General features: G+C 49.4%; 1 long non-coding RNA gene across 1 annotated transcript; it reads left to right on the forward strand.

Moving 5' to 3' along the window:
• The first annotated feature begins 1,349 nt into the window (after positions 1-1,349).
• Positions 1,350-5,374, forward strand: LOC141077492 (uncharacterized). Its single transcript, XR_012227576.1, has 2 exons — positions 1,350-2,492; positions 3,113-5,374. It is a non-coding gene; the product is annotated as an uncharacterized lncRNA (long non-coding RNA).
• Positions 5,375-11,370: the final 5,996 nt, after the last annotated feature.

The raw sequence follows: 11,370 nt of genomic DNA on the forward strand, positions 1-11,370 counted from the left end.
CTTTTCCATCTTTTTTCCTGGCCTCTCTGTCACCCCCTGAAAGCAACGCTTAATATCTGCAGGGAAGAAACTGACAACAACTTAAGTACATTTCCACATTAGGGTTGTCACTCTTTTGGGACACTAAGTTACTGCCCTGCCTTTATTAGGGAGATATATAGGACTGAGCACTAAAAGCGGGAGGCGCGGAACAGGCATCAGTCACACACATTATACACTTATTAGTTGATGCCGGAAATAGAATCCACAGCGAAGATCTGAGCCACAAATGAGACGATTCACCAGACGTAATATTTATACGTGTACGACGTCTGCCTGGGGCCCTATAACAACTCATGTCAATATGATGGGAGTCACTCCATGTAACCAGCACGCACCCCCCGAGTGCCGGGACGGGGTCTGATCTGCAAAATAATGATTAATAAATACGAATTTAAAAAGGAGAGAATCAGTATGGAGGAAACACCACTGGTTACTGAAGATGAAGCTGCAAGGAGAGAGGAGAATGACAAAGGTCTGCACAAGAAGAATGTGTATACTATCACTACCAGGAAAGTATTATAGTAGTTATATTCTTGTACATAGGAGCAGTATTATAGTAGTTATATTCTTGTACATAGGGGGCAGTATTATAGTAGTTATATTCTTGTACATAGGGGGCAGTATTATAGTAGTTATATTCTTGTACATAGGGGGCAGTATTATAGTAGTTATATTCTTGTACATAGGGGGCAGTATTATAGTAGTTATATTCTTGTACATAGGGGGCAGTATTATAGCAGTTATATTCTTGTACATAGGGGTAGTATTATAGTAGTTATATACTTGTACATAGGGGGCAGTATTATAGCAGTTATATTCTTGTACATAGGGGCAGTATTATAGTAGTTATATTCTTATACATAGGGGGCAGTATTATAGCAGTTATATTCTTGTACATAGGGGCAGTATTATAGTAGTTATATTCTTGTACATAGGGGCAGTATTATAGTAGTTATATTCTTGTACATAGGGGGCAGTATTATAGTAGTTATATTCTTGTACATAGGGGGCAGTATTATAGTAGTTATATTCTTGTACATAGGGGGGAGTATTATAGTAGTTATATTCTTGTACATAGGGGGCAGTATTATAGTAGTTATATTCTTGTACATAGGGGGCAGTATTATACTAGTTATATTCTTGTACATAGGGGGCAGTATTATAGCAGTTATATTCTTGTACATAGGGGTAGTATTATAGTAGTTATATACTTGTACATAGGGGGCAGTATTATAGCAGTTATATTCTTGTACATAGGGGCAGTATTATAGTAGTTATATTCTTATACATAGGGGGCAGTATTATAGCAGTTATATTCTTGTACATAGGGGCAGTATTATAGTAGTTATATTCTTGTACATAGGGGCAGTATTATAGTAGTTATATTGTACATAGGGGCAGTATTATAGTAGTTATATTGTATATAGGGGCAGTATTATAGTAGTTATATTCTTGTACATAGGGGACAGTATTATAGTAGTTATATTCTTGTACATAGGAGCAGTAATATAGTAGTTATATTCTTGTACATAGGAGCAGTATTATAGTAGTTATATTCTTGCACATAGTGGCAGTATTATTGAATATATGGACTGTCTGATTTCCCCACACACAGATCATTATACCGCATGTTGTGTGATACATACCTTGGCCCGTTCAGGGCCTTCTCCCTACTCGCAGCTCATATTAGTAATTACTTCTTATCTGTGGATGAGTTTTATGTCTTCCTGTGTTCTTCTCGCCTTGTCTACCAGGAGCCGCTCACCTACCTTTCGTTCTCCGGCTCTGTGGGGACTCATCGCCCAGATTTGCACTGAATAATGAATTCCTGCGTTCAGCACTTGCAGCAGATGCTTCCTCTGATCTGCAGACTCTTGTCAGCACCGACTGTCCTTGATTTCCTGACAATATTTGTCCCTAAAAATGTCCCTGGATTTAAATATTGCCAAGTCCTGTACTGTGTACCTGCAGCACGCCGAGCACAGACCTGGCGGAGATGATGCTGATGATCTGGAGATGACGTTTCATCAAGCTCAAGATAATGAACCTGTTCTACGCGCAGTCCTATGTAAACCCTTGTGAATACCATCCTCGTATTATGCGTCAGTCTCACAGATTTCTGGTGCTTTTATATAAACGTGTCAATTCCATACCAGCTTGAAGAATGCATGAATCGCAAAGAGCTCGCAGACACCGCCATGTGGGGCTAGCTTCTTATTGCCTTCTTCTGCTTTATGGGCCTCCACAATTTTTATTTTCAGAGTGCTCGGCAGCTGCTTAGAAGAACCCATGGCTGCTGGGTTTTGGCAGAACGTTAGAGGTTCTTATAAAGCTGGAAATTTGCATCACCTGGCCTTTCCTAACGATGATAGTGAACAAGCCGTAACCCTAACAGGATAATTACGGTCTTACCTTGGTCAGAAGTTATCTGAGCACACAAATCTCCAAAGGTGCACAATCTTTTCGGTCCATTTTCCTTTCTGTAGTTTTTAAAATGTAAAAGATTAATTTTTTTTTTTTTCCTAAAATACAAAGGAAATGTGTCTTCTGTAACTTTAGGCCTTTTAGATAATTTCATCTTCAACTTGCTTAACTGTTCACAATAACAACAATTTTGACCCGGGGTACCCAAACTTTTACATGCGACTGTAGTACCTGGACTCATAGCAGCCCCAGTAGTACTGCCCTGTGCTAGCCTTATAGTTAGCACTAGACCCATAGCAGTGCCCATATTTGCAGACTTGCAGCAAACAAGACCCCTCAGAGTCAGAGAGGAGCAGCCCTCCATGCAGACGTCAGGGGTCTGTTCCTGCCTTTTTGCCCCCCGGCGGCTGCAGGCTTGAGCTCATTCATTCCTCTTTTCCTGCTGATTGGTGTTAACTAGCACCGGAGCCTCGGATCTTTTCCATCTGTCACTTTCCTATACAGAACGGTGGGATTTCTGCATTCTCGTTTATATCTATGAATTCCTGCTTGCCATTAACCTCTCTCCGTCGTTCAGTAATTACATGGCCTGTCATTCCTCTAGGTAGGCTGGATATTAATGAATTCCCTCTCCTTGTCTTTGTAGGTCACGGAGTGAGGTGATGGCGTCTCTGCGGGATTAGACCCTTCACTTAAAAAAAAAAAAAAAAAGAAAAAGTGTATTACCAACTAAATTTTAGGCCGAGCAGAATTAACCCCTCCATCATTGGGCCGAAGACTCAAGGATCCAGCGTCCCATCGCCCATCAGCCGCCAACAGGTTAAAGTCGTTTGTAAGACAGGATCCTCGCTCAGGATCAATATCCGCGGCTCGCTGAAGGGAATTTCTGCTCATAAAGATAATGAAATAAGAAAAACCTGAGAGTGACAGGTAGCGGCAGTGTCCTGGGGAGAGGAGGATGGAGGACAGAGATAGATCGCTCTGGTTTTAATTAACAGACAGCTCTTTACCCTAATCCTTACAACGAATGGAGACTGCGAAGGTGAAGTGCGCGGCGGCGAGCCACAAGTGGCCGTCATTACCGACCATTGTGCCAATACTGCCACAGTCTGGAAACGAATCACCGGGATAAAACATAATGACCCCGAGATTGGAAACATTGATCCGTTACTGGACACATCGTCCACCGCACAGTGACGAAGGTCATTATGGGAGACATCATACGTTGTATCTAACGGGGACTTCAGGAGTTTGTGGGACTTTTTCCATTGGGCGCTCAGTGATCAGTTCCAGGTCTCGTTTATTGTATCTTGTAATGATACATTGTATCGTTACTCCCATCCTCACTATACTCAGTGGTCGCCATCGACCATATATAGGGTCATAACCAGTCTGCACGACAAGCCCCAGAAATCCGTCATCCTTGGCGCCATTACTGAACACATTTCTTCGTTGATAAATTTGACCCTTTCCTTTGCTCCTCATATTGGGATCCATTCACAGTTTACATTACTCCAATATATAAAGACCCCATCTACCACGTATCTGCGGGGTCTTTGAGCCTCCTCCAGTGCCAGATCCAGGGTGCACCCCTGTAGCAATGATCCTGGAGAGAACAGAGCCCGAATATTAGTGGGATCGCAGCTTAATGTAACCTCATCACTATAATAGGAGCATATCAGGAATTGTCTCAGCCTAAACATTAGCAAAGAGTGAATAGAGGGGTGCACACACATTTGGGGGCTACCACTAGTGATAGGATGTCCAGGCAGAAGCCTTGAGGCTTTATATGGGATTTTATTATTGGGGTTACAGGGCACAACCCGTGAAACCAAAAATAGGAAAGTTTACAGAGAGGTTTAGTGTGTAGCGCACACTCTCTGCACTGTAGGTCATGAAGACGATGCAGAGCCTCCCAATCATCACTGCACCTTGGCTCCTGGTCCTTGCAGGATCTGACACCAGTTTTCTGGCCCCATTAGATCCTATATGTGCAGCCGTCTATCACACTGCCGCGTGCATTGCTGCTGTGGCCGTGCCAAGACCTGCAGCTGCAATTATTGCACTATGACCCCAGGAAGGTGATGGAAATCTGGTACATCGTGGCGGGAGGGTGATTGCCTCAGCTTCTATCCCAGCAGCCGGATGTGTAGTCAGGGGCCTCTTTGTCCTCCAGGATTCTCTCCTTGACTTTTCCAATCAATAATTAACTCTGTGGGTCTCCTTCCATGAATCACCCCCAAAGATGTTGCCAGGTAAATCACATCATTATCAAGTGACTGCCCATCACCTCCATCATCAGTATCTGGTGACCACCCGTTGCCTCCATCATCAATACCTGGTGACTACCCATGGCCTTCATCATCAGTATCTGGTGACTGCCCGTCACCTCCATCATCAGTATCTGGTGACCGTGAACTGCCCCCCGAGGAAGCCACAGCGAAACGCGCGTCGGGGCACTCGTGCTCTGGTTGGGCTCTGGCATGGGTAAGAATAGAATGAGGTAATTATTGGGGTAATGATAGACGTTTATGTGTTGATTTGCACTTTCGCTCCACTACTAAAAAGGCACATTATGTGGGACATTATTTGATTGATCAGCACTGTATGTAATGCATTGAAATAATTGCTGCTCTCCTCTGCCCTTACTATTGATGCTGACATCTCTGGCCGTGCAATGATATATTTTTGATCTACAATGGTTGCACTATGCACTTTATTTACTTGTGAATGCTGCTCATCAATTGTATGCCTGACATGTCTGCATCTATTTCTAATTTGCGCCCTCCATTGCTTATATGGTTATATTGCTGCCCGCCTGTTCTACAGTATGTTTAATAATTGTTTTCTTACTTGTATTTATGTTTTTGTTATATCATTTTCAAATAAAGACAATTTGTAATTTTTACTTATATTTGTCTTTAAATAATAATAATAATAATCTTTATTTTTATATAGCGCTAACATATTCCGCAGCGCTTTACAGTTTACACACATTATCATCGCTGTCCCCCATGGGGCTCACAATCTAAATTCCCTATTAGTATGTCTTTAGAATGTGGGAGGAAACCGGAGTGCCCGGAGGAAACCCACGCAAACACGGGGAGAACATACAAACTCCTTGCAGATGTTGTCCTTGGTGGGATTCGAACCCAGGACCCCAGCGCTGCAAGGCTGCAGCGCTAACCACTGAGCCACCGTGCCGCCCTGAATTTAAAAAATTCTCTTGAATTTTTTAGTATATTTATGTTGATATTTGGACTAAAAAAAGCTCTCTGAGATTTTCTTCATGTGTCTTATAGTATCTGGTGACCACCCTTTGCCTCCATCATCAGTATGTGGTGATCACTCGTCACCTCCATCATCAGTGTCTGGTGACTGCCCGTCACCTCCATCATCAGTGTCTGGTGACCGCCCGTCACCTCCATCATCAGTATGTGGTGACCGCCCGTCGCCTCCATCATCAGTATCTTGTGATCACTCGTCGCCCCCATCAGTGTCTGGTGATCACTCGTCGCCTCCATCATCAGTGTCTGGTGACCGCCCGTCACCTCCATCATCAGTGTGTGGTGACCGCCCGTTGCCTCCATCATCAGTATGTGGTGACCGCCCGTTGCCTCCATCATCAGTATCTGGTGATCACTCGTCGCCTCCATCATCTGTGTCTGGTGACTGCCCGTCACCTCCATCATCAGTATCTGACACTTCCATCATTTCTTCTCAGTCACTTGTTCACTGTGTACCCTCTTCTATATCCTGATGTCATGGGGTTATCGCAATAGAGCGAGTGTTAGCCACTCCTTTTCCCTATAAAATCTGGGCTCGACTACCAAGTCATCATCAGAGTTAGCAAATGCTGCATGATCTTGGAGTGGGAGAAGTTGGTGTTGTGAAGAAGAGCTGCTGGAGATTATTAAGCGACTGTTGTCTGGTATGTACGCTTGTAAATTCCTTATCCTTCCCTGTTTTACTTTCTTCCCCCTCCCTACACACTCTGGTGATTTCCTCTGTTATATGTGAGTGTATATCTTGCTCACCATATCCTCACTTCTCCTCCTGTGTACCCTCCTCCCTATCCTCACCTCTCCTCCTGTGCATCTTCCCCCATATCCTCACCTCTCCTCCTGTGTACCGTCCTCCATATCCTCACCTCCCCTCCTGTGCATCTTCCCCCATATCCTCACCTCTCCTCCTGTGCATCTTCCCCCATATCCTCACCTCTCCTCCTGTGTACCGTCCTCCATATCCTCACCTCCCCTCCTGTGCACCCTCCCCCATATCCTCACCTCTCCTCCTGTGCACCCTCCCCCATATCCTATCCTCACCTCCTGTGTACCCTCCTCTGTATCCTCACCTCCTGTGTACTCTCCTCCTGTGTACTCTCCTCTGTATCCTCACCTCTCCTCCTGTGTACTCTCCACTGTATCCTCACCTCTCCTCCTGTGTACTCACCTCTCCTCCTGTGTACTCTCCTCTGTATCCTCACCTCTCCTCCTGTGTACTCTCCTCCTGTGTACTCTCCTCCGTATTCTCACCTCTCCTCCTGTGTACTCTCCTCTGTATCCTCACCTCCTGTGTACTCTCCTCCGTATATTCACCTCTCCTCCTGTGTACCCTCCTCTCCAGTTAGGCGTCGGGTTCCTGTCGCTGCACAGCAGGAATGCCGAGCCTTGCATTCGGCAGTCTCCCATTCCTCTCCGGCCGCAGAGGAGGCTGCTCAGCAGACTCGTCTATCCTGGCGCTCTGCTCAGACCAGCTCTGTGGGTTTGGTTGCTGTTGCCACCTCTGGTCCAGCTATAGCAACGCATGCTGGCCAGCAGCGAGCTACTCCAGGGACTAAGTCCTCCTTTCATTCCACTGAGCATGCCCGTGGGACGATCTCTCATTGGAGATTGGAGGTCACATGCTCAGGTCCTTCTCCAGCTCGGATTGGACCATCAGGAAGGTCCCGGAAGGACGCTGCTATAAAAGGTTTGCATTACCGCTCGGCCATGTGCTAGTATAGACTGCATTACCAGACTATGAGGAGTGAGTGTTGTATGCATGTATGAATGTCTGGTGAATGACTCATTAAGAAACCCCAACCCTTGGTATGCATGTGTTGTGCAGCCTAGCCTGTGAAGCACCCAGGCTTAGGTGTAGGTAGAGGCAGAGTCTGAGACTGGCATCAGTATCCACCGGTGGCTCTGTACGCCACGGTGCACGTGCTCGACTCTCCACCATAGTCAGCGTCTATAGTGGCGTCCGCAGATGCGATGCCGCGCACGCAGAAGGTCTAGAGGGACTCTGACCCCATGTGCTTGGGGTAGAGTTCTGTGACCGCTTTGTGTGCGCTCCGTGGCCGGGCTCTGTGAGCTAAACAGGCTCCAGCATTTATGTTCTGCAGTAATGTGGCTCTGTGAGTTAACAGAGTTCGCCCTGTTCACACTGGGTGATGTTAACCCACGTGTGACCTTTTGTATACCGCTTTATACTTCCGCCATTACTAACAGCAGTTTACCACCCCTGCACGGTGGACCCCGGGCTGCAAACGCACCTTACTATTTTATTATTTGGTGCGTTCCGCCAGCCCTAACATCTCCTCCTGTGTACCCTCCTCCATATCCTCACCTCCCCTCCTGTGCACCCTCCTCTATATCCTGACCTCTCCTCCTGTGCACCCTCCTCCATATCCTCACCTCTCCTCCTGTGCACCCTCCTCCATATCCTCACCTCCCCTCCTGTGCACCCTCCTCTATATCCTGACCTCTCCTCCTGTGCACCCTCCTCCATATCCTCACCTCCCCTCCTGTGCACCCTCCTCCATATCCTCACCTCCCCTCCTGTGCACCCTCCTCTATATCCTGACCTCTCCTCCTGTGCACCCTCCTCCATATCCTCACCTCTCCTCCTGTGCACCCTCCTCCATATCCTCACCTCTCCTCCTGTGCACCCTCCTCCATATCCTCACCTCTCCTCCTGTGCACCCTCCTCTATATCCTCACCTCCCCTCCTGTGCACCCTCCTCTATATCCTGACCTCTCCTCCTGTGCACCCTCCTCTATATCCTCACCTCCCCTCCTGTGCACCCTCCTCTATATCCTCACCTCCCCTCCTGTGCACCCTCCTCTATATCCTGACCTCTCCTCCTGTGCACCCTCCTCTATATCCTCACCTCTCCTCCTGTGCACCCTCCTCTATATCCTCACCTCTCCTCCTGTGCACCCTCCTCCATATCCTCACCTCTCCTCCTGTGCACCCTCCTCCATATCCTCACCTCCCCTCCTGTGCACCCTCCTCTATATCCTCACCTCCCCTCCTGTGCACCCTCCTCTATATCCTGACCTCTCCTCCTGTGCACCCTCCTCCATATCCTCACCTCTCCTCCTGTGCACCCTCCTCCATATCCTCACCTCTCCTCCTGTGCACCCTCCTCCATATCCTCACCTCTCCTCCTGTGCACCCTCCTCCATATCCTCACCTCTCCTCCTGTGCACCCTCCTCCATATCCTCACCTCTCCTCCTGTGCACCCTCCTCTATATCCTCACCTCTCCTCCTGTGCACCCTCCTCCATATCCTCACCTCTCCTCCTGTGCACCCTCCTCTATATCCTGACCTCTCCTCCTGTGCACCCTCCTCCATATCCTCACCTCTCCTCCTGTGCACCCTCCTCCATATCCTCACCTCTCCTCCTGTGCACCCTCCTCCATATCCTCACCTCTCCTCCTGTGCACCCTCCTCCATATCCTCACCTCTCCTCCTGTGCACCCTCCTCCATATCCTCACCTCTCCTCCTGTGTACCCTCCTCCATATCCTCCCCTCCCCTCCTGTGTACCCTCCTCTATATCCTGACCTCTCCTCCTGTGCACCCTCCTCCATATCCTCACCTCTCCTCCTGTGCACCCTCTTCCATATCCTCACCTCTCCTCCTGTGCACCCTCCTCCATATCCTCCCCTCCCCTCCTGTGTACCCTCCTCTATATCCTCACCTCTCCTCCTGTGCACCCTCCTCCATATCCTCACCTCTCCTCCTGTGCACCCTCCTCCATATCCTCACCTCTCCTCCTGTGCACCCTCCTCCATATCCTCACCTCTCCTCCTGTGCACCCTCCTCTATATCCTCACCTCTCCTCCTGTGCACCCTCCTCCATATCCTGACCTCTCCTCCTGTGTACCCTCCTCCATATCCTCCCCTCCCCTCCTGTGTACCCTCCTCTATATCCTGACCTCTCCTCCTGTGCACCCTCCTCCATATCCTCACCTCTCCTCCTGTGCACCCTCCTCCATATCCTCACCTCTCCTCCTGTGCACCCTCCTCTATATCCTCACCTCTCCTCCTGTGCACCCTCCTCCATATCCTGACCTCTCCTCCTGTGCACCCTCCTCTATATCCTCACCTCTCCTCCTGTGCACCCTCCTCCATATCCTCACCTCTCCTCCTGTGCACCCTCCTCCATATCCTCACCTCCCCTCCTGTGCACCCTCCTCCATATCCTCACCTCTCCTCCTGTGCACCCTCCTCCATATCCTCACCTCTCCTCCTGTGCACCCTCCTCTATATCCTCACCTCTCCTCCTGTGCACCCTCCTCCATATCCTCACCTCTCCTCCTGTGCACCCTCCTCCATATCCTCACCTCCCCTCCTGTGCACCCTCCTCTATATCCTCACCTCCCCTCCTGTGCACCCTCCTCTATATCCTGACCTCTCCTCCTGTGCACCCTCCTCCATATCCTCACCTCTCCTCCTGTGCACCCTCCTCCATATCCTCACCTCTCCTCCTGTGCACCCTCCTCCATATCCTCACCTCTCCTCCTGTGCACCCTCCTCCATATCCTCACCTCTCCTCCTGTGCACCCTCCTCCATATCCTCACCTCTCCTCCTGTGCACCCTCCTCTATATCCTCACCTCTCCTCCTGTGCACCCTCCTCCATATCCTCACCTCTCCTCCTGTGCACCCTCCTCTATATCCTGACCTCTCCTCCTGTGCACCCTCCTCCATATCCTCACCTCTCCTCCTGTGCACCCTCCTCCATATCCTCACCTCTCCTCCTGTGTACCCTCCTCCATATCCTCACCTCTCCTCCTGTGTACCCTCCTCCATATCCTCCCCTCCCCTCCTGTGTACCCTCCTCCATATCCTGACCTCTCCTCCTGTGCACCCTCCTCCATATCCTCACCTCTCCTCCTGTGCACCCTCTTCCATATCCTCACCTCTCCTCCTGTGCACCCTCCTCCATATCCTCACCTCTCCTCCTGTGCACCCTCCTCCATATCCTCACCTCTCCTCCTGTGCACCCTCCTCCATATCCTCACCTCTCCTCCTGTGCACCCTCCTCTATATCCTCACCTCTCCTCCTGTGCACCCTCCTCCATATCCTCACCTCTCCTCCTGTGCACCCTCCTCCATATCCTCACCTCTCCTCCTGTGCACCCTCCTCCATTTCCTCACCTCTCCTCCTGTGCACCCTCCTCCATATCCTCACCTCTCCTCCTGTGCACCCTCCTCCATATCCTCACCTCTCCTCCTGTGCACCCTCCTCCATATCCTCACCTCTCCTCCTGTGCACCCTCCTCCATATCCTCACCTCCCCTCCTGTGCACCCTCCTCCATATCCTCACCTCCCCTCCTGTGTACCCTCCTCCATATCCTCCCCTCCCCTCCTGTGTACCCTCCTCTATATCCTGACCTCTCCTCCTGTGCACCCTCCTCCATATCCTCACCTCTCCTCCTGTGCACCCTCTTCCATATCCTCACCTCTCCTCCTGTGCACCCTCCTCCATATCCTCACCTCTCCTCCTGTGCACCCTCCTCCATATCCTCACCTCTCCTCCTGTGCACCCTCCTCCATATCCTCACCTCTCCTCCTGTGCACCCTCCTCTATATCCTCACCTCTCCTCCTGTGCACCCTCCTCCATATCC

The sequence above is a fragment of the Dendrobates tinctorius genome, unplaced genomic scaffold, assembly GCF_039654945.1.
Source record: "Dendrobates tinctorius isolate UK_male_01 unplaced genomic scaffold, ASM3965494v1 ptg000455l, whole genome shotgun sequence".
Lineage (NCBI taxonomy): Eukaryota > Metazoa > Chordata > Amphibia > Anura > Dendrobatidae > Dendrobates > Dendrobates tinctorius.